General features: G+C 42.8%; 3 pseudogenes; 1 reads left to right on the forward strand and 2 right to left on the reverse strand.

The window, feature by feature from the left end:
* Positions 1-1,471: 1,471 nt before the first annotated feature.
* Positions 1,472-2,624, reverse strand: LOC133087617 (cytochrome b-like; annotated as a pseudogene).
* A 583-nt stretch (positions 2,625-3,207) lies between these two features.
* Positions 3,208-6,705, reverse strand: LOC133091544 (NADH-ubiquinone oxidoreductase chain 5-like; annotated as a pseudogene).
* On the forward strand, positions 6,704-21,826 carry LOC133091557 (NF-kappa-B inhibitor beta-like; annotated as a pseudogene).
* The last annotated feature ends 89 nt before the right edge of the window (positions 21,827-21,915 follow it).

A 21,915-nucleotide genomic window follows, 5' to 3' on the forward strand; every position in this document is an offset into this window, starting at 1 on the left:
ATGTGCAGCAAAGGGCCGGGCCAAGGCTCGCGCTTGGTTTTATCGATGGGCATGTACTGATTGGAGTCCACGCTGCAGGCTCAAGCGTGTCCCTGACCCACTGGAGTGCTATGCCTCTTGCTGCCCAACCAACGGGTGTAGGAACTCCCTGGGTACCAGGGACGACAGGACCCAAACCCTTCCGGCAAAGGAGAGAGAGAGGGCAGGCTGGGCCAGGTGAGTAAACCAGCCTGACCCCTCCCCAGGCGACTCACCTGGATTCCCCCCTAGCCCCTAAGCCCATGAGGGTGGGGCTCAGCGGCAAGTTTGGGGAGCGTCTAGCGTTTTGCCTCCATATAATGAGTGTATGTGCTAGGTGTACTGTGTGGATAAAGAATAGAAGAGTCCTGAAGGTATAAACATGATGACCAGACGGGAGACTCATCCCCGTCTCTGTCTGTTCTGGGCCTGCCAACCTGCGCTGTTAGGATTGAAGGAAAGGCCAGTATGTTATCCCATCTCATCGTTGTCTCTAACACCTTGTTTTCACAGTTCCTCTCAGTGACCCTGGTGTCACCACAAGAAGTGTGTCCTTTTAAGGTATGAACCCGAAACTCCAGTGGGCTTCTCTGAAGTTAGTGGAGAGCTTTTCACCTACTTCAGTTAAATTGGCAGTGGGGATCTCATTGCTTGGAGAAGAATCTTGCACAATGAACGTGAGAACAGTTTTTTTTTGGTCTGTTTTTGTTTTTTATTATATTGAAGTATAGTTGATTTACAATATTGTGTTAGTTTCTGGTGTACAGCAAAATGATTCAGTTATACATACATGTATATCTATTCTTTTTCAGATTCTTTTCCATTATAGGTTTTTACAAGATATTGAAAATAGTTTCCTGTGCTATACAGTAAATCCTTGTTGTTTATCCATTTTACATATAGTAGTGTGTATCTGTTAATCCCTAACTCCTAATTTATCCCTCCCCCCTTTTTCCCCTTTGGTAATACATGTTTGTTTTCTATGTCTGTGTGTCTATTTCTGTTTTGTAAATAAGTTCATCTGTATCATTGTTTTTAGATTTCACATATAAGCGATATCATGATATTTGTCTTTCTCTTTCTGACTTCACTTAGTATGATAATCTTTAGGTCCATCAGGGTTGCTGCAAATGACATTATTTCATTCTTTTTTATGGCTGAGTAATATTCCATTGTGTGTGTGTGTGTGTGTGTGTGTGTGTGTGTGTATATATACAGACATGCATGGTGTACATAGCATGTATGTAGTAAAATGAATTATTTTTAGTACTGACATAGCACTGTAGTTTTGTGAATGTCTTATATCTTTTTTCAGGGAATAGTTTATATAGAATTTCAGCCTTGGGTGCTGGCGGTGAAGCGTAGTACTTCTTCCTTGAGTCTTGGGGAGATGTACTGTTCTCCATTTTCCGGTTTACAGGACTGGGGTAGTGCGTTATACTACAAAGACTCTTCATTTCAGGAGCTTGTTTTCAATGAGACTAATTATTGGTATTAATACTAGAATTAAAAGAAAGTATAGGATAGATGCAAGCTGTCCAACAGCCATATATGGGTACTCCACAGGCTGTCCTCCGATTCATGTTAGTGTCAGTAAGTCTGCCACTAATACTCAGAACAAGAATTGACTGAAGGGTCGAAATATTATGCTTCGTTGTTTAGATGTATGGAGTATTGGAATGAATGCCAGGATTAGGTTTGAGAGCAGCAGGGCTAAGACTCCTCCTAGTTTGTTGGGGATTGATCGTAGAACTGCATATGCGAATAGAAAGTATCATTCTGGTTTGATGCGTGGTGGCATGCTGAGTGGGTTTGCAGGGGTGTAGTTGTCGTGATCTCCTAACAGGTCGGGTGAGAATAGCGCTAGTATTAGTGAGGCTAAGATTAATAGTAAAGTGCCCAAAATGTATTTTGTAAATGTATATATTTAATTGTATAATAGGGGTGGAATGGGATTTTGTCTGTATCAGATGGAATTCCTGTGGGGTTGTTGGATCCTGTTTCATGGAGGAATAATAGGTGAACGGCCGCTAGTGCTGTGATGATGAAAGGGAGAATGAAGTGGAAGGCAGAGAATCGTGTTAGCGTTGCTTTATCTACGGAAAAACCACCTCAGATTCATTCGACAAGGGTGGGGCCAATATATGGGATTGCTGAAAGTAGGTTTGTGATAACAGTTGTGCCTCAGAATGATGTTTGTCCTCAGGGTAAGACGTAGCCTATGAATGCGGTGGCTATGACTATAAGTAGCAGGATAATTCCAATGTTTCATGTTTCCTGAAAGGCGTAGGATCCATATATAGGCCGCATCCTACGTGGGCATAAAAGCAAATAAAAAACACGGAAGCTCCATTTGCGTGTATGTACAGGATGATTCAGCTGTAGTTGACATCTCGGCAAATATGTGTTACTGATGAGAAGGCAGTTGTTGTGTCTGGTGTGTAGTGTATTGCCAAGAATAGGCCTGTTAGGACTTGTAGGATTAGGCAGATGCCTAGTAAGGAGCCAAAGTTTCATCATGAGGAGATATTGGATGGGGTGGGGAGGTCAATGAATGTGTTGTTGAGAATTTTTATGAGCAGGTGGGTTTTTCAGGTGTTGGTCATTGGTGTTCTTGTAGTTGAATGGCAACGATGATTTTTCATGTCATTGGTCATGGTTGAAATCCATGTGAGAATAATGATGACATATATTGTATTTATTTTAAGCATTATTTTTGTGATTAGTTTTGTGGGGTTTCTTCAAAACCTTCTCCTATTTATGGGGGTCTAGGGTTGATTGTGGGTGGTAGTGTTGGGTGTGGGATTGTGTTAAATTTTGGTGGTTCATTTCTAGGTTTAATGGTGTTTCTGATTTATTTAGGGGGAATATTGGTTGTGTTTGGTTATACGATGGCTATGGCCACCGAAGAGTGCTCTGAGGTTTGGGTTTCTAATAAGGTTGTACTGGGAGCATTTCTTTTAGGGTTGGTAGTAGAGTTTTTAATGGTACTTTATATTTTGAAGGATGAGGATGTAGAGATTGTGTTTGAGTTTAATGGGCTGGGAGATTGAGTTATTTATGTTACTGGTGATTCTGGGTTTTTCAGTGAAGAGACTATGGGAATTGCGGTGTTATATAGTTATGGTACTTGGTTGGTGATTGTTACGGGTTGGTCATTATTTATTGGTGTTGTGGTTATTATGGAGATTACTCGGGGTAATTAAATAGAAGTATGCTGAGGGTGATAGTAATGAGGAATGATAAAAAGTAGAGCTTGATAAGGCCTTTTTGATTTGAGACTAATGTGGAAGATTTTAGTTGAATGAAGGCTGTAGTCTTTGATAGGATGGTTTCTAGTCAGATTAAGTCTAGTAAGGAGGTTGCTAATTTTTGGCTTATTAATAGATTTAGATGGGGAGGTAGGTGGTGTATGATGGTGGGGAAGTATCCTAAGAGAGTGGAGAACTTGGAGAAGTCTGATGGGTGTATATATTTTAAGTTTTGTGTGTTAAGGTTGATTTCCAATGCTAGTACAAAGCCCAAGGTTGTTACTGCAAGGGCAGTCAATTTTCAATGTAGGGGTATGGTTATTAGGGGGATGGTTGTTGGAGGAATGCTGTTGGAGATGAGGAAGCCAGCAAAAATACTACCGATAAATAGGCTCTTGATGGAGTTGATTAAGAGGGGGTTGTCTCTGAAGGAGAGAAGCGGGGCTGTCCTAGTAGTGCAAAGAAGATAATGCGAGTGCTATAGATGGCTGTGAGGGAGGTAACGGTTAGAGTTATTAATAGGGCTCAGGAGTTGGTATAAGACGTAGTGGCGGTTTCGATAATTAGGTCTTTAGAGTAAAATCCGGTGAGAAAAGGTATTCCTGTTAGTGCTAGGCATCCAATGATAAGGGCTGTTGCAGTGAAGGGTAAGGTCTTGAATAACCCTCCTACTTTTCGAATGTGCTGCTCGCTGTCTAGGTTGTGAATGATAGACCCAGAGCATAGGAACAATATGGCTTTAAAGAAAGCGTGTGTGCAAATGTGTAAAAATGCTAGATGAGGTTGGTTGAGGCCAATCGTTACTATAATTAAACCTAGTTGGCTGGAGGTAGAGAAGGCAATAATTTTTTTAATATCGTTTTGGGTGAGGGCGCAGATAGCTGTAAACAGGGTGGTAAGGGCTCCTAGGCAGAGCATTATTGTTTGAATGAGTTTGTTGTTTTCTATTAAAGGGTAAAATCGGATAAGTAGGAAAACTCCTGCTACAACCATGTGCTTGAGTGGAGTAGGACCGAGACTGGGGTAGGACCTTCTATTGCTGAAGGGAGTCAGGGGTGAAGTCCAAATTGGGCTGATTTTCCAGCTGTGGCTAGTACGAGTCCTGTGAGGGGTAAGTTTAAAGAGTTTTGGCTGAGCGTGAAAATTTGTTGTAGGTCTCATGCGTTTGTGTTAGATAAAATTCATGCCATTGATATGATGAATCCGACATCTCCCATGCGGTTATATAAAATTGCTTGAAGAGCAGCTGTGTTTGCGTCTGCTCGCCCGTGCCATCATCCGATAAGCAGGAAAGATATGATTCCTACTCCTTCTCATCCAATAAAAAGCTGGAAGAGGTTGTTGGCTGTAACAAAGATTAGTATAGTGATAAGGAAGAGGAGTAAATATTTGAAGAATTGGTTGATACAAGGGTCGGAGTGTATGTATCATATTGAGAATTCTGTAATGGATCATGTGATGAACAATGCTACTGGTATGAATATGATTGAGAAATAGTCTATTTTGAAGCTAAGTATTAGTTTGAGGGTTTGGATGGTAATTCAGTGTCAGTTTGAGATGAATATTTCTTGGCCTGTGTGAAGGAATATTATTGTTGGGATTAGACTAGTAATGAAAGCACAGGAAACAGTATTTTTTACATATGACGGGTGTTATTTTTGTAGAAGTTTGTGCTAGTTATGATTGGAATAATTAGTATTAGTAATGTAATTAGGGCAAAAGAAGAGAATAGGTTTATTACTTTTATTTGGAGTTGCACCAATTCTTTGGCTCCTAAGACCAATAGATAACTACTATCCTTTAAAAGTTTGAAAAAGCCATACTATTAGGTATGAGGACATGAATTAGCAGTTCTTGCAATACTTTTTCGGTAAATAAGAAGTCTTAGTCTTCTGTTGCTAGATCACAATCTAGTGTTTTTTTAAAACTATATCTACAGTACAGGGGACCAAGATGATCTTGGGGTTTAGTGATAGGAGTAGAAGTGGAAAGATATGTAGGGTTATAAGAGCGTGTTCTCGTGTGAAGGAGGGTATAATGTTATTGACACGGTGTGTATGTTTGCCGCGTTGTGTTATGATTAGTATATACATGGAGTACAGGGTTGTAATTACAATATTGGTTCCTATTAGGATAATAGTGAGATTTGATCATGAGAAAGTTGACATGACTACGAACAATTCTCCGATTAGGTTAATGGTAGGGGGTAGGGCGAGGTTTGTTAGGCTTGCTAGTAGTCATCAAGTGGCTATTAGTGGGAGAAGAATTTGTAGGCCTCGGGCCAAGATTATGGTTTGACTATGAATTCGCTCGTAATTTGAGTTTGCTAGCCAAAATAACATAGATGATGTGAGGCCAAGAGCAATTATTAAGGCAGCAGCCCCTATATAACTTCAAGGGGTCTGAATAAGGATAGCTGCGATAACGAGTGCTATGTGGCTGACTGAGGAGTAGGCGATGAGTGATTTTAGGTCTGTTTGACGTAAGTAGATAGAGCTAGTTATGATTATTCCTCATAAGGAAAGCATAAGGAAAGAGTATGCTATATATTTTGTTAGAGGGTTAAATATTGATGTGATTCGCAGCATGCCGTAACCCCCGAGCTTTAGTAGTATGGCTGCAAGGACTATGGAGCCTGCGATAGGGGTTTCTACATGTGCTTTGGGTAGTCAAAGGTGGAGGCTGTAGAGGGTCATTTTTACTATAAATGGTATCATGCAGGCTAATCACATAAAGACATTGGACCAGGAGATGGGTAGTGGTTGGGTTCAATATTGGAGTAATAGGAAATTTAAGGAGTCTATAATGTTTTGTAAATATGTTAACGCCACTAATAATGGAAGTGATCCAGTTAGTGTATAGAATAGAAAGTAGAGTCCTGCATTAAGTCGTTCTGTTTGGTTACCTCAGCGGGTAATGATAATAAGGGTGGGGATTAGTGTGGCTTCAAATATAATGTAAAATAGGATTAGTTCTGTGGCAGTAAATGTTATGGTTAGAAGTGTTTGTAACATGATTAGTATTGTGAGGTAAAGTTTTTTTTCCCCGGATTAGTGGTTCTTTGAGTAGGTGGGATCGGCTAGCCATTAATATTAGGGGGAGGAGTCGTACTGTTAGGATTAGTAGTGGTGTGGAATGGGAGTCGAGAAGAATGTTAATGAATAGTTGAGGCTATTGTCGTTGAACTGATTAAGAAGAAGTAGGCTTGTGAAGCTAATTAATAGGCTGTGGGTTGTGGATTTGATTCAGATCATGTTGTTTTTTGATAGTCAGGTCAGGGGTATTAGTATGATTGTGGGGATGATAAATTTTAGCATTGGAGAAGGTTGAGGTTTTGTACATAATTGGTCGCATATGTATTCAATACTATTACTAATAAGGCTAATCCGAGAGCTGCTTCGCAGGCTGCGAATACCAGTAGGATGATTGGTATCATGCTGGCTAAGGTGAAGTGCGAGTTTAAGATTGTTAGGGCTGCTAGGATAAACAGTGAAAATATTATACCTTGTAAGCAAAGTAGTGAGGATATTAGATGGGATCGGTATATTAGTAAACCTATAAGGGATATGGTGAAGGTTATTATAATGTTTATATGTACTAGAGACACTTGGTAGTTATGAGTTTAATCACAATCTAATGAGTCGAAATCACTTGTTTTATTTTAAACTGAATACCATGTTCAGCCCACTTCAAGCCCTTTTGAGTTCACTCGTAGGCCAGGCTGGTTGCTAGTAGTGAAATTAGAAACAGGGCTATGATAAGTATTGTTTCTAGGTTGTTTGTTTGGGTTGCTCAGGGGAGGGGTAGTAGGAGGGCAATTTCTAGTTCGAAGAGAAAGAAGGTGATTGCTACTAGGAAGAATTTTATAGAAAAGGGTAGGCAGGCGGATCCTATAGGGTCAAATCCGCATTCGTAGGGGCTTGTTTTTTCTACGTAGATGTTTAGTTGAGGAAGTCAGAAGGCAATAAGTACGAGTAGTGAGGCTAGTATTGTGCTTGTTAATAAGGTCAGTATTAGGTTTATTGTTCTTTTTCAGGGTGTACCGAAACTAACTGATTGGAAGTCAGTTGTACTAATTAATACTAAAAGAACTATGAGCCTCATAGATAAATAGATACATAAAGAAATAGTCATACAACATCTACAAAATGTCAGTATCAAGCAGCATCTTAGAAGCCGAAGTGGTTGGATGTGAAGTGGAATTTTAGTTGGCGTAGGAAACAATAAGAAAGGTGGATCCAATAATTACATGTAATCCATGGAAGCCTGTGGCTACGAAGAAAGTTGACCCATAGACCCTGTCTGAGATTGTAAAAGGGGTTTCATATCTATATATAGATAGATAGATAGATATACACATACCACATCTTCTTTATCCATTCATCTGTCGATGGACACTTAGGTTGCTTCCATGTCTTGGTTATTGTAAATAATGCTGCTATGAACATTGGGGTGCATGTATCTTTCCAAATTAGAGTTTTTTTCCGATATATGCTGAGGAGTGGGATTGCTGGATAATATGGTAGCTCTATTTTTAGTTTAAAGGACCTTCATACTGTTCTCCATAGTGGCTGTATCAATTTACATTCCCACCAACAGTGCAAGAGTGTTCCCTTTTCTCCACACCCTCTCCAGCATTTATTATTTGTGGTGTTTTTGATGATGGCCGTTCTGACTAGTGTGAAGTGATGCCTCATTGTGGTTTTGATTTGCATTTCTCTAATAATTAGCAATGTTGAGCACCTTTTCATGTGCCTGTTGGCCATCTGTATGTCTTCTTTGGAGAAATGTCTATTTAGATCTTCTGTAGGTGGGCACAGTTTTGATTCCAAGTCCAGAAGGTACTAAGGGAGTAAGCCCTGTGGATGTTGGGACTTCTTCACCAGCTCCACGGCCTCCCTCCCAAGAGGGGCAGCGTCTGCCCAGAGAAGGGCCTTGAGTGGGTAGGCAGGCTGGGCCAGAATCCTGGCACTGCTACTTCCTTGCTTCCTGCATGACGTTAGGCTAATTATTTCTTTCTCCTGAAAATCAGTTGGCTTGTCTGCAAAATGAAGGTAATAAAACGTCCTTGTGTAGCATTGTCATGGGAATGAAAATGGAACATACTTTATAAGGATCCAAAGTGAAACACTTGAGAGCGTGAATGGGGCGTTATTAGTAATTCCACAGGAGCCCGCCTAGCGGCACTGTCCCTGACCAAGTGGCGCATGTGGTCTCCTTAATTAAAGGGCACATGCTAGGTGCTCAGTGAGTGGTAGGTCATTTCTATCGTTACATCTACTTAAGACAGGATTGCCAGATTAGCAAAGAAAGGTTGTGTCACAGGGCCCAGCAGTAAGGTGAGAATTACAGGGTTAGAGGTAAAGTAAATGTAGCCAAGATTCAATTCATGAATCACTGGGATTATTGCACACAATTAGCATGAAACACAGGTTAGTCAAAGTAGGGAGGAAAAGAGGAAAACCACACCCAGGAGAAGTTTGGGAAGGAGGCGTCTAACACAGGCAGTGGTCTCTGGTCCAGCAACAGGTCTTGCGACAAGCGTGAATAGAAAGTCACCCTCTGCTCTGACAGGGCCTCCGGTGTCCCTGGATCAGCTCTCAGCAGCGTGGAGCTGGGTTCTCCAGCGAAGAGCCTTCAAGTCACTGGACTCAGTGGTTCCATGTTAAGGAGTCTGCCAGAAGCGAATAAGGCTGCGCCCCAGGGGGTCTTGTCTCTATCAGTTGCTCCTCCTGTTCCAGTGAAGTTTGTCCGAGGACATTACCAAACAATTTCCTTATCTAAAGTAACAATTTATCACACGAAGACACCACAGTCCTATACCGGATGTTCCGAAACAACTAATATGGAAGTTCGTGTTGGCCACTGCAATTCCATCTTGAATTACTTAACACAGCTTAAATCCTGTGAGTTTTACACCAGATGAGTAGGAATCATGACACGAAAGAAATCACATCATAACACAGGGTCTGAAATATTGCCTGGAACGTACTTATAATAAAAAATTAGTTGTTGTTTATCTGAAATTCAAATTTAACTGGTTATACTGTACCTTATCTGGCAACTCTTGTTTAAGAGCCTCAGGTCACAGGGACTTAAGTTATAAAAGTAAAACTCTGTTACAGCCAACGCCATGAAGAGGGATTGCCTCTTAGAAACAAACTGTTGCATTTGTTCTTTTCTCCCAGTGGTCACTGGGGTTATTTTGGAGCTGGCTTTAGGAGAAGAGGGAAGAGAAACCAAATGAGGGTGAGGGGAATGGTGGAAGGTGATGGAAGGTCCAGGGAAACTGGAGGGAAGATGACTAAGATCTCCTGAGGAACAAATGGAGACAACCTTAGACCCTTTCAGGGCGTGGAGCTTTAAGAGATTAAGGACAGAATGAGCCCTTTGGGGGAAAGATAAAGAGGAGTTTGGAAAGCTCAGAGTGAGGTGAAGAGTTGTACTTCCAATGCCCTGAAGGCAGGAGGATGGTTACTGGTAACTGGTGTAAAGCTTTAGGTGTTGTCTATCTCAACCCTGACATTTTCGGTATGTTAAGTTATTTACCCAGAATGTTCAGAGGAGAAGATTAGCAGGGCTTTTTCTTCATTTGCTCTCTTTTTTACCTCAGAGGTGATTTGAGGTAAAATCACCTGTTGGTGTGAGAAAAGACGGTAAGAGAAGGAGGGAGATGAACCATGGTCACCTACACACTGAGTGCTGCAGGCGCACGTGAGAATCAATCCTGGGGCTGGGCTGCGGGCAGGAGTGGGTCTGGGAAGAGGTGTCCACCGCCAAGGCCAGGGCTCCGCAGTGGTCCTGTCTGACTCAGGGGGACACCTGCTTGTTGGTGGCGGGGCTCCCCCTAGACTCTGAAGAGTCAGGACTAATGTGAGCACCGAGGCTGTCATTTTTGCGGAAGGGCCCTGGGAAGACTGGCCTCTTGGCTGGGGCGTTGCCTCGGTGGGCCATCAGCCCCTTTGGCCGTTCACTGATGGGCTCACCCTCTTTGGGAGGGGGTGGTATATTTAAGGCAATTTAAGGAGTGATGTTAGGGATGCAAGCTATAGGTTTCTTTCTCACTACTGCCCACAGACATTCAGTCTGGGTTAAGCCCCTGTACACACACAAACACACACACACACAGAGGCATCCCCTTTTTCTGGGTGTGAGAGGAGCAACTGAGAGCCTTTCCCCTTTCTAATCTGAGTCCTGGAGTGGGAGGGAGAGAATTGCACCACCAGTCCCTTCCTGAGATCAGACGGCTTGGTCGTATGGAGGAGACGCAGAAGAAGAGGCTATTTAAAAAGCCTTTCTAGAAAGCAGAGCACAAGACAGCTGCAGGCTCTTACTCGGCTGTTTACCTCGTGGTCAGGAGAGAAGTTTGCTCCCAGCAATTGGGGTCAATTCCTTCTCTCTTTCCCCTTCCTCCCCATAACCCACACGAGGCCGTCCGCATGCTCCCCTACAACCCAGCCAACCAAACCACAAGCTGGGACCAAGAAATTGGAGAAGTGGAGGGTGGCACCGAAGGCAATCACCTGGCTCCCACCTTCCGCCTGTCTTTCTTCTCTAACGGATTCAGAGTTTTTCATTTGACGATCCCCTCACTCCGGTTTCAGCATCAGCTGGTTTCCACTTTAGCTCCTGTTCCCCAGGGATGTGACTTCTTGCTCATTCTCACACACAACAAGGCAAACCTGAACGAGAGGATTATCCAATGAAAAGAAACTATGAAGCCAATTAGGAGAAATGTGGGTGGAAGATGGGTGTCAGGTGTGTGCCCTTGCATCTGCCCTCCGCTTTCTCTCTCCAATGTTTGGATTCACATGTGTGGTCCAGAACTAGAGTTAAATGTATTCAACAGAAAAAAAAATTCTTTATTCTGAGATTATGCCCTTCCTAATTTTTGGTGTTAAGAGTTCTTTTTTTCCCCCATAAAATGAAGGTCATAATAAATGATTTAAAAACTGTTCATAGTTAGCAATATAAGATGTTAGCAGACTCATGTCAGTCCCTGAAAACAATTTCTTTAAAATATTTTACACTTACACGTGAAATCCAGAAGTCTGGGAAGCACTGAGTTAGAACTTTGGTGCCCCAGGTGTCTGGGCCAGAGCAAGCATTCACATTCAGGTACCCGACGTGGCACTCACAGGCACACCTCTGCACTGCAGCATCCTTTCATGACAGGCAGGGATGTGACAGAGCAGACTCTTTCTGACATCATGGATTCTAGGGTAGAAAAAGTCTAACCTTCCACTGGTGTCCTTATTATACCACAGAAATTGATGAGAAATTCAACATGCATTGTGGCAGCAACAAAACGCTACCTGCTCCGTTTTTGAGAGTTATGTGTACAAAGCCGCTGAAATACATTCTCCACCAGAATCTGCTTTTAATTAGCCCTGTTGCTTTCTAATTTTGTTAAATTGAACAAATATACATTTGAATCCTAACTGAACAAACATGGAATGAGGGGCTGTGGGAAAACTAGGAGTGGATCAGATGTGGCCTCTGCCTTCCAAGAGGTTACAACCCAGTAGGGTGATAAGAAAATGACCAACTGTGGTAAAGGGAGGACAGTGGGGGAAAGGCATGAGATGACTCAGTCTCGGGGGGGTGGGGAAAAGTGGAACAGTTCAGAGGAGGCAGAGGTCACAGTTGACAGGGGACCAGCAAAAGCATTATGAGAAAGGTGACATCTAGATGGACCAAACTATGTGAGCAATGTGGGAGTTGCAACTGTGTAATCACCCGAGTGTCCCTAGATTCCTGTACCCAGTAAGTGCTCAATAAATGTTTGAAGGATTAATTAAATAAGTATTACTGGTGGTATATGTGCTAGTTAAAATAAAGAGTTACTAAACACTATGTGTTTCTTGGGCTTAGAGCATTTGGGGAAAGCTCTTAGTTTAAGCAAGTTTTATGTGTATATACCAAGGGATGCTTTCTCACATTTCAATTCAGTGGCTGCAGTACTTACTGTTCAGCACAAGAGGGAGCTGCTGCCCAGCTTACTTAACTAAAATAGTAGTATTTCTCTAGGTTTGCCCATTTTTTTCTCAAATTACAGTGTAATATATTGTGCCACTTAACTACCTTCCCCCCAAATAGCCCACCAACCCCAAATTTCCTATCACAATACAATCAAATTATTATCGATGGTGCATTATTTTCTGAAAAGAATTTCTCCTGTTACATGATTAGTAGGAAAAAATATATTAAAAATATTTTAAAATATATAAAATATATTAAAAAATGTTTTATAAACAAATACCTTAGACCAGGCGGACTGTTCTTCAGAGCCCTAAATAATCCAGGGTTTCCCAGTAATGGGAGCTTTGCTTATAAAAATGCTTTAGGACCTCATATGTGGGCAACAAATCTGAGATAACAGTCACTTCTACGTGCCCAAGGTTTCATGAGGATCAAAGTCTAGGAGAGATGTTAGTTGAGTCCAGACCTTTGAACTTAGGACATGCAATTTCTTTTGCAAAGAGCTACAAAGTGTAGATTACGAAGTAGCCAAAATTCAGGTGTGTCTTGAATAAGAACACCTGATATTTATAGTAATCAGAGTTTAGGGGGAAAATTAGCAAGTAATTGTGTATATGATTTCAAAGGATTTCTTGATTTACTAACGGATTCTTTACAGAATTTTTCCAATAGCAAGCTTCCTAGTACTGTACATTTAAAAAAAACACTTGAATTCCCCAAATCAAATCTACATACTATTTTTCAGTGACGTTGTTTCTGTCAAAGTGTGTACTGTTATCTAAAAACAGCCCCTATAAATGACAGTGTATAGAAAATTTAAATGTGGGAGGTAGCATTATTAAGGTAAACGGAGAGCAATGTGTTTTTAGCCACCTGCAAATGAAATAATAGAAAGAGTTTAAAGTGAAAGAACATTTGCCCAATTCATGACCAAATTCAACCTATGTAAAGAAATCTGAATTTCATCTTAAAGAAAGAAAACAATCCCTCTGGTCTTCCCAGAACTATTTCATTATTTATGATTCTTTTTGGAACTGTAAGTCCCAGATTTCTGCCATCACCAATGGCCACACTCTCCCATGTCTAAATGCCCGTGTTTGTACATCACCTTCTACCTGTACTGTTGTTCCATGCTCTTCACTCTTGAAGGGCAAGGACCAGGGCTTCTTGATTTTTGTGTCACTTACAAAGCCTAGCCCAGGGCCAGTGGTGGGCTCTTCATTCACGTTTAGAAAAAAATCACAGCCAAGGGTGACTGATAAATAAATAAAGGAGGAAGAAAATGGGCTCTTAATGCTTAACGGTTATGTGTTTGCTTATTTCTGGTTGATTGGTTGTTAAATCTTAATGCTCCAGTCAAGAGGTAGCGGGGGTGGTGAGGAGCATGGACTCAGGCATCTTGGGTTCAAATTACAGCTCAGCTGCTTCTAGCTGTGTGTTCTTGAGTAAGATTCCTGTCCTTTCCATGTCTCAGTTTCTTATTCAGTAACATGGGATGATGCCGATGCTGATATGAAACTTCCCACATAGGGTTTATTCTTTATAAAATGTGCAGAACAGTGTCTGACATACAGTAAATACTGTTAGTGATTATAAAATAGAATAATTGTATTGACTGAGAAGTAGTCAAAGTGTACGTTGTTCATTAAAAGCCAAATAAAGCTTTAAAAAATGTAATGGAGATGGAGTGATGAAAATGTTCTGGAATTATATAGTGGTGATTGTTGCATAGCCTTGTATACTAAAAACCACTGAATTGTATACTTTCAAATAGTGAATTTTATGGTATGTGAATTATATCTCAATTACAAAAATGTAATGGAGAAAAATTCAATTCAACAAATATTTATGGACACATGATAGGTACTCAACCTTCTCCTGGGCTCGGTGGAGGATATAAAGCAGTTTAAGACATAATCTTTGCTCTGGAGGGTATTGTTTAAGGAGCACCTGCAGAGTGTCATCGGCACCTTCCCCAGCGTCCTGGAGGACATCACTCTCCACGTTTCTTACACTGAGACTCAGAAGGGTTACGTAGCTTGCCCAAGGTCCCACAGGACATATGGGTAGCAGGAACCCAGCTGCTTTCTTCAGGTAGGGACGGTCTTGTTGAAGACAGATGATTTACATCTATAGAGTAACTAGTGAAGCAGACATCACAGGAGGTCATCAGGCCCAATATGTGGGATAAGGAAAATCAAAAAGAGCAGCCAGTGGTAGGGAAGGTTTTCTGGAGGCAAAGGCCTTTAGAGGGGTCTTTATAAAAAGGGGAGATTTGTGCATGTGAGTCACAGTGGGAGTAGGCATCCTAGATGTGTAAGAAGTGCTCCCTGACCTGCTTTTCCTAGAATTATGCATATTCTCGGGTTGAAAGCCTTATAGTGATCACGTTAACAAACATGGCATATGAGACATTCAGATGACACAGCTGAAGCCGTAGGCATTTGTTTGGACCAATGACACCAAGGTAGGATGTCAATGAGAGAACAGGAGGATCTAACACAATTTAATTTGCTTGACTCACCACCCATTTGCTTCTTTCGTCATTTATTCAGTACTTTTTTTTTTTTTTTGAGCGCCTACCTGACTAATACCTGAGAATATAAACAGAAATAAAATGCAATCTTGCCTTTCGGGAAGATTCCAAGCTAGGAGTTGACATCAGACAGGTATACAAGAAAACAAAGTGATAAGTGATATATAGCAAAGGGCTATAGAAAGGTGAATGGAAACACAGACTTAGAAACACTATGTTCAGTTGATGTTCAAAAAATAAAGATTGTTGAAGAGGTTTATTTTTCTGGCTAAAACGTATACTCTTGCAAAGTACCTTAACAGGGGAAGTCTTGGGGAAGAGGTATCCAGGGCTGGGAAGAGACAGGAGACCCCTCCTCACTCTGCTCATGCGGGCTCCCTGGCTGGTGGGTGGGCCACTTGCCCCAAAGTGGTTTTAAATGTAAAGTGGGACAATTTCTCTGCTCTACCATTCCAGGTGACTTCCTGAGGGAAGATATGTTGGGGCCTGGTTGGAGGAGGGAGCCAGGCCCCTTAAGGATAGGATTCATCTCCCCCAAGAGGAAACCAGTTTCTCTATCTGGGCCTCACTTTCACCCAACCCTCACTCAGGGACTATTTTCAAGGATAAGAAAGGAGCAGTTTGTGATTTTAAAAAACAATACTTTTTATTGTGGTAAAATACACATAGCATAAAATTAATCATTTTAACCATCTTTTAGTATACAATTCAGCAGCATAAGTATGTTCACAAGGTTGTCCAACCGTCACCGCTCTTTATTTCCAGAACTTTTTCATCATCCCAAACTGAAATTCTGTGCCCCATTAATCAATAACTTGCCCCTCCCCCCAGCCCCTGGTAACCATATTCTACTTTCTGTCTCTATGAATTTGACTACTCTAGGTATCTCATTTAAGTGCCATCATATAACATTTGTCCTTTTGCATCTGGCTTATTTCACTTAGCATAATGTTTTCAAGGCTTATCTCTGTTGTAGCATGTGTCAGAATTTCATACCTTTTTAAGGCTGAATATTATTCCATTGCATATGTGCATCACATTTTGTTTATCCATTCATCCACTGATGGACACTTGGCTTGTTTCTACCTTTTGACCATCGTGGATAACACTGCTCTGAACATTGGTGTACATGTATCTGTTCGAGTTCCTGCTTTAAATTCCTTTGGGTTTATACCGTCAAGTAAAATTGCTGGATCATATGGTAATTCTGTTTTGCTTTTTGGGGGACCACCAAACTGTTTACCATAGTGGCTGCACCATTTTACATTCTCAATATCAATGCACAAGGGTTTCAATTTCTTCACATCCTTATCAATAGCAACTGCAGAAGAATGTGGAAAGGATCCTGAACTTGAGTTGAAAGAAGTCAAGTACCGTTTCTGGCTTTTCCTTTTTACTCCCTTCCCTTCCCAGCTCTGCTTTTTAATAAAATATTTATAGGGGAATAATTTTAGATTTACAGAAAATTTACAAAGATAGTAGTCTTAGCCTGTTTGGGTTGCTATAACAGAATACCATAGACTGGGTGAACAACAGAAATTTATTTCTCACAGTTCTGGAGGCTGGAAGTCCCAGATCAGGGTGCCAGCATGGTTGGGTTCTGGTGAGGATCCTTTTTAGAGTTGCCGACTACAGACTTATCGCTGTGTCCTCATGTGGTGGAAAGGGCCAGTTAGCTCTCTGGAGCCTCTTGAAAAAGGGCCTCTTAATCTCATTCATGGGAGCTCCGCCCTCATGATTAAGTACCTCCCAAAGGCCTGACTCCCTAATACCATCATATTGGGCATTAGAATTTCAACATATGAATTTGGGGAAGACACAAGCAATTAGACTATCGTAACACTAGTTCCCATATGCCCTTCTCCCAGCTTCCCTCACTATTGACATAGCTATGGTACATTTATCCAAACTAAGCAGTTAAGATTGGTACAATACTATTAACTAAATTATAGACTTTATTCAGATTTCCACTAAGGTCCTTTACCTGTTCCAGAGTCTAATCCAGACACCACATGGCAGTAAGCATATCTGCTTTTTAACTTTTTTTAAAAATAGAGGTATGAATGCCAGATAACAGCATGTTAGTTTCAGGCTCACAACATAATGATTTGATATTTATATACATTGCAAAACGATGACCACAATAAGTCTAGTTAACATCCATCGTACATAGTTACAAAAAATTTTTTCCTGGGATGAGAACTTGTAAGATGTACTCCCTTAGCACTTTCAAATATGCAGTACAGTATTATTAACTATAGTCACCATGTTGTACATTGCATCCCTGACTTATTTATTTTATAGCTGGAAGTTTGTACCTTTTGTCTTCCTTCACCCATTTTGTCCCCCTCCCCTCCAGTCCTCACCTCCAGCAACCACCAATCTGTTCCCTGAATCTATGAGCTTGGTTTTGGGTTTTTTATTATAAATTATTATTATTATTTTTAAGATTCCATATATAAATGAAATCATTCAATATTTGTCTTTCTCTGTCTGACTGATTTCACTTAGCAGAATGCCCTCAAGGGCCATCCATGTTGTCTCAAATGGCAAGATTTCATTCTTTTTTATGGCTGAATAATATTCTTCTGTGTGTGTGTGTGTGTGTGTGTGATATTTTCTTTATTCATCCATCCATTGATGGATATATAGGTTGTTTCCATATCTTGGCTATTGTAAATAATGCTGCAGTGAATGTTGGGGTGCATATGTCTTTTTGAGTTAGTGTTTTTGATTTATTTGGATAAATTCCAAAAGTGGAACTGCTGGATCATAGGTTAGTCCTATTTTTAATTTTTTGAGGATCCCCCATACTGTTTTCCATAGTGACTGTGTCAATTTACATTCCCACCAGCAGTGCATGAGGGGCCCCTTTTTTCCTCATTCTCTCTAGCACTTGTTATTTCTTGTCTTTTTTTTTAAATTGAAGTATAGCTGATGTACAATATGGTGTTAGTTTCAGGTGTACAGCAAAGTGATTCAGTTATATATATACATATATATGTGTGTGTGTGTGTGTATATATAAATATATATATTTTTTAGATTCTTTTCCATTATAGGTTATTACAAGATACTGAATATAGTTCCCTGTGCTATACAGTAAATCTTTTTTACTGTTTATTTTATTTATCTATTTTATCTATAGTAGTTTAGTATAGTAGTTTGTATCTGTTAATCCCATACTCTCAATTTATCCCTCTCCCTCCCCTTTCCCCTTTGGTAACCATAAGTTTGTTTTCTATGTCTGTGAGTCTGTTTTGTAAATAAATTCATTTGTATCATTTTTTAGCTTCCACATATAAGTGATATTACACGATATTTGTCTTTCTCTGTCTGGCTTACTTCTCTCAGTATGATAATCTCTAGGTCCATCCAGATTGCTGCAAATGGCAATATTTCATTCTTTTTTTATGGTTGAGTAATATTCTATTATATATATACCATATCTTCTTATCCATTCATCTGTCGATGGACGCAGGTTGCTTCCATGTTTTGGCTATTGTAAATAGTGCTGCTGTGAACATTGGGGTGCATGTATCTTTTTGAATTATAGTTTTGTCTGGATATATGCCCAGGAGTGGGATTGCTGGATCATATGGCAACTCTATTTTTAGTTTTTAAAATACTGTTCTCCATAGTGGCTGCACCAATTTACATTCCCACCAACAGTGTAGGAGGGTGCCCTTTTCTCACATTCTAATACTTGTTATTTCTTGTCTTTTTGACAATAGCCATTCTGACAGGTGTGAGGTGATGCCTCACTGTGGTTTTGATTCGCATTTCCCTGATGATTAGTGATTGAGCATCTTTTCCTGTTGGCCATCAGTATGTCTTCTTTGGAAAAATGTCTATTCAGGTCCTCTGCCCATTTTTTTTTTTTTTTTAATTAATAGCTACTCTATTTATTTATTTATTTATTTATTTATTTATTTATTTATTTATTTATTTTTAGCTGTGTTGGGTCTTCGTTTCATGCGAGGGCTTTCTCTAGTTGAGGCAAGCGGGGGCCACTCTTCATCGCGGTGCGCGGGCCTCTCACTATCGCGGCCCCTCCCGTTGCGGGGCACAGGCTCCAGATGCGCAGGCTCAGCAGTTGTGGCTCACGGGCCCAATTGCTCCGCGGCATGTGGGATCTTCCCAGACCAGGGCTCGAACCCGTGTCCCCTGCATTAGCAGGCAGATTCTCAACCACTGCGCCACCAGGGAAGCCCCTCTGCACATTTTTAAATCAGATTTTTTTTTGCTATTGAGTTGTATGAGTTCTCTATATTTTGGGGATATTACCCCCTTTTCAGACACATGATTTGCACATGTTTTCCCCAGTTCAGTAGGCGGCCTTTTTATTTTGTTGATGGTTTCCATTGCTGTGCAGCAGCTCAGCAGCTTTTTATTTGCTGAGACCCTTCTGACACTCTCCTCTCTGAGTCTCAGTTTTCTCACGTGTCCAATGCGAACAATGATAGCAGCAACCTCTACCCACAGGGTACGGTGAGGACTGAGTGGATAGAAGAGGTGAGAGTGCTTTGTGGGCTATAAAGCTTCATGCCCACGAAAAGGATTATCATTGAAGCCTGCAGCCTCCCTCCTTTCACCAACTGGCCTCCCTGCCCTGCACCAGGTCTTGTGCCTCTTGCTGACTGAGCTGCCAAAGGCCGTCCGAAGGAGGCTCTGCCACCAGGCCTGCCCTGGCCAGAGGAGTCCTGGCGCTCCTGGCCCCGTAGGTGGCACTGACCTGATTGACCGAGGGCTCTGGCCTCTGGCGGGGCCTCCTCCCATTGCTTCCTGTGTATTTAAAAAGCTCCTCCAGGTGCTGGCAGCTTGACACTTTGGGGGTGGAGAGAGGCTGGAGGTTACAGGCTCAGCTCTCTCCCTGGGCTTTTGAGATGACCACTTGGGATATCCTCCGGCCACAGAGGGAGGAAGAAACCATGAGTTGGCTCAGCTGCTTTTTAATTCTCTCCAGGTTGGGGTCGGGGAGGGGTGGTGGGCTGAGGGTGCAGGGGTGATATTCTGAGTCTGGTTTGAGAGATTGCAGGAGCTGAGCTCAGCGTGTTCTCTCCACTCCTGGCTCCCTCTGGGGCTGCTTGGAAGGATCTCTCGTTTGCTCATGGCCACTCTCTCCCACATGGCTTCTTGGTTAGTGCTTGTAGTGGGTTGAATAGGGGCCCCAAAAGGTCCTCACCTCTGCTACCTGTGAATGTGACATTCTTTAGAAATAGGGTCTTTGTAGATGTAACCGAGTTGAGGATCTTGTGATCAGATCATCTTTTAGGCCCACCCTAAATCCAATGACAGGTGTTTTTATGAGACATAAAAGGAGGCAACACAGAGGCAGAGGAGAAGGTCATTGAAGACAGACGCAGAGATTGTAGTTATGCTGCCACAAGCCGAGGAACGACACAGGTTGCGGCAGCCACTACAAGCTAGGAGTGAGGCGTGGAGGCCATTCCCCCTCAGAGCCTCCGTAGGGAACCAGCCTGTCAACACCTTGATTTTGGACTTCTGTCCTTGTCTTAGTCAGCCCTGGCTGTCATAACAAGGCACAACAGACTGGGTGGCTTAAACAACAGAAATTAATTTTATCACGGTTCTGGAGATTGGAAGTCTGAGCTCAGGGTGCCGGCATGGTTGGGTTCTGGTGAGGGCCTTCCTCCTGACTTGCCGACTGCTGCCTTTTCACTGTGGCCTCACATGGCAGAGAGAATGACAGACAGCAAGCGCTATGGTGTCTCTCCTTAAAAGGGCACTAATCCCATTATGAGGGCCCCATTATCATGACCTCATCTAAACCTGAACTCCCCAAAGCCCCATCTTCAAATACCATCACACTGGGGGTTAGGGCTTCAACATATGAATTTGCAGGAGGGACACACAATTCAGTCCATAGCAGGCCTCCAGAACTGTAAGAGAATAACTTTCTGTTGTTTCAGGCCACCCAGTTTGTGGCAGTTTGTTATGGCAGCCTTAGGAAACTGAGACAGTGGTCCTCTCCACTTCCCTAGGCACCCTCCTCAGTGAGACCACCAGTCCAAAAGAAGACTTACAGGCCTCAGCGGGGCCAAGGCATGCTTGGAGAAAGCTGAGGATGTGGATGAATGGTGTGACAGCGGCCTGGACCCTCTGGGTCCAGACTCAGTGCCCCCGGGAGGACTGGCACTGGGCAGCTGGGGGCTGTCGTGGGTGCCCCTTGTCTTTGGCCACATCACTGAGGAGGGGGACCTGGCACTGCACTTGGTGGTGATTCATCAGCATGAGCCCTTCCTGGATATCCTCCTAGGCTTGCGGCCTGGGCCTGCAAGATGAGCTGGGCCAAACAGCCCTGCACCCGGCAGCCGTCCTGGGGAGGCATCCAGGGTGCAGAAGTCATATGTGGCGGGCACCAGGTTGCACATGGTGGGCCCACACCGTGCTGCACCTGCTCTGCCACGTCGCATCTCCAGTGCCCACCTGGTGCGCAGAGGAGCTGCCCACGCCTACCTCAGTCAGGGCCTGACCACACCCCAGCACCAAATGCCTCAGTTGCCTTGTACCTGGAACCTACTTAGAGAAGCGGAGAGTGAGGAGGACTGGAAACTGCAGCTCTGGTCTGAAAATTATGAGGGCCACGCCCCACTCCACACGCCGTCATCCTCGAAGATGCAGAGATGGTCCAGCTACTCCCAGGAGGTTGAGCTGACCTCAACAAACCAGAACCCATGTGAGGCCGGAGCCCCCTGCCCTCGGCGGTGGAGACCCAAGCAGCTGACTGGTGGGAGAGTCTCCTGAGGGCAGGCTTGGGCCCTGCTGCCCCCAGGTACGCGTGTGCACCCCCCGGGGCAGCCCTGCTCCTGCCCAACCCCTCCTCGCCTGGCTCTTCCGAGCACGGAACATATGAGGCTGAGGAAAGGATGACAAGCCTAGCTTCTGCAGCAGCAGTAGTGACAGCCACTGCGGGGGTGAGGGCATGCGTCGAAGGGATAGATTGGGCGGTCCAGCAGCGGGGGCAGGGTACACTGGCGGGTGGGAATGGGGAGAAGAGATATCAGGCAGAGCACTGAGACCGACCGTGGGCTGGAGCAATTGGAGAATTCAGGCAGCAGAGTGCAAGTGTCCTCATGGAGCAGTCAGCACAGACCTGGACGGGGCT

This window comes from Eubalaena glacialis, chromosome 1 (genome assembly GCF_028564815.1).
Source record: "Eubalaena glacialis isolate mEubGla1 chromosome 1, mEubGla1.1.hap2.+ XY, whole genome shotgun sequence".
NCBI classification, from domain to species: domain Eukaryota; kingdom Metazoa; phylum Chordata; class Mammalia; order Artiodactyla; family Balaenidae; genus Eubalaena; species Eubalaena glacialis.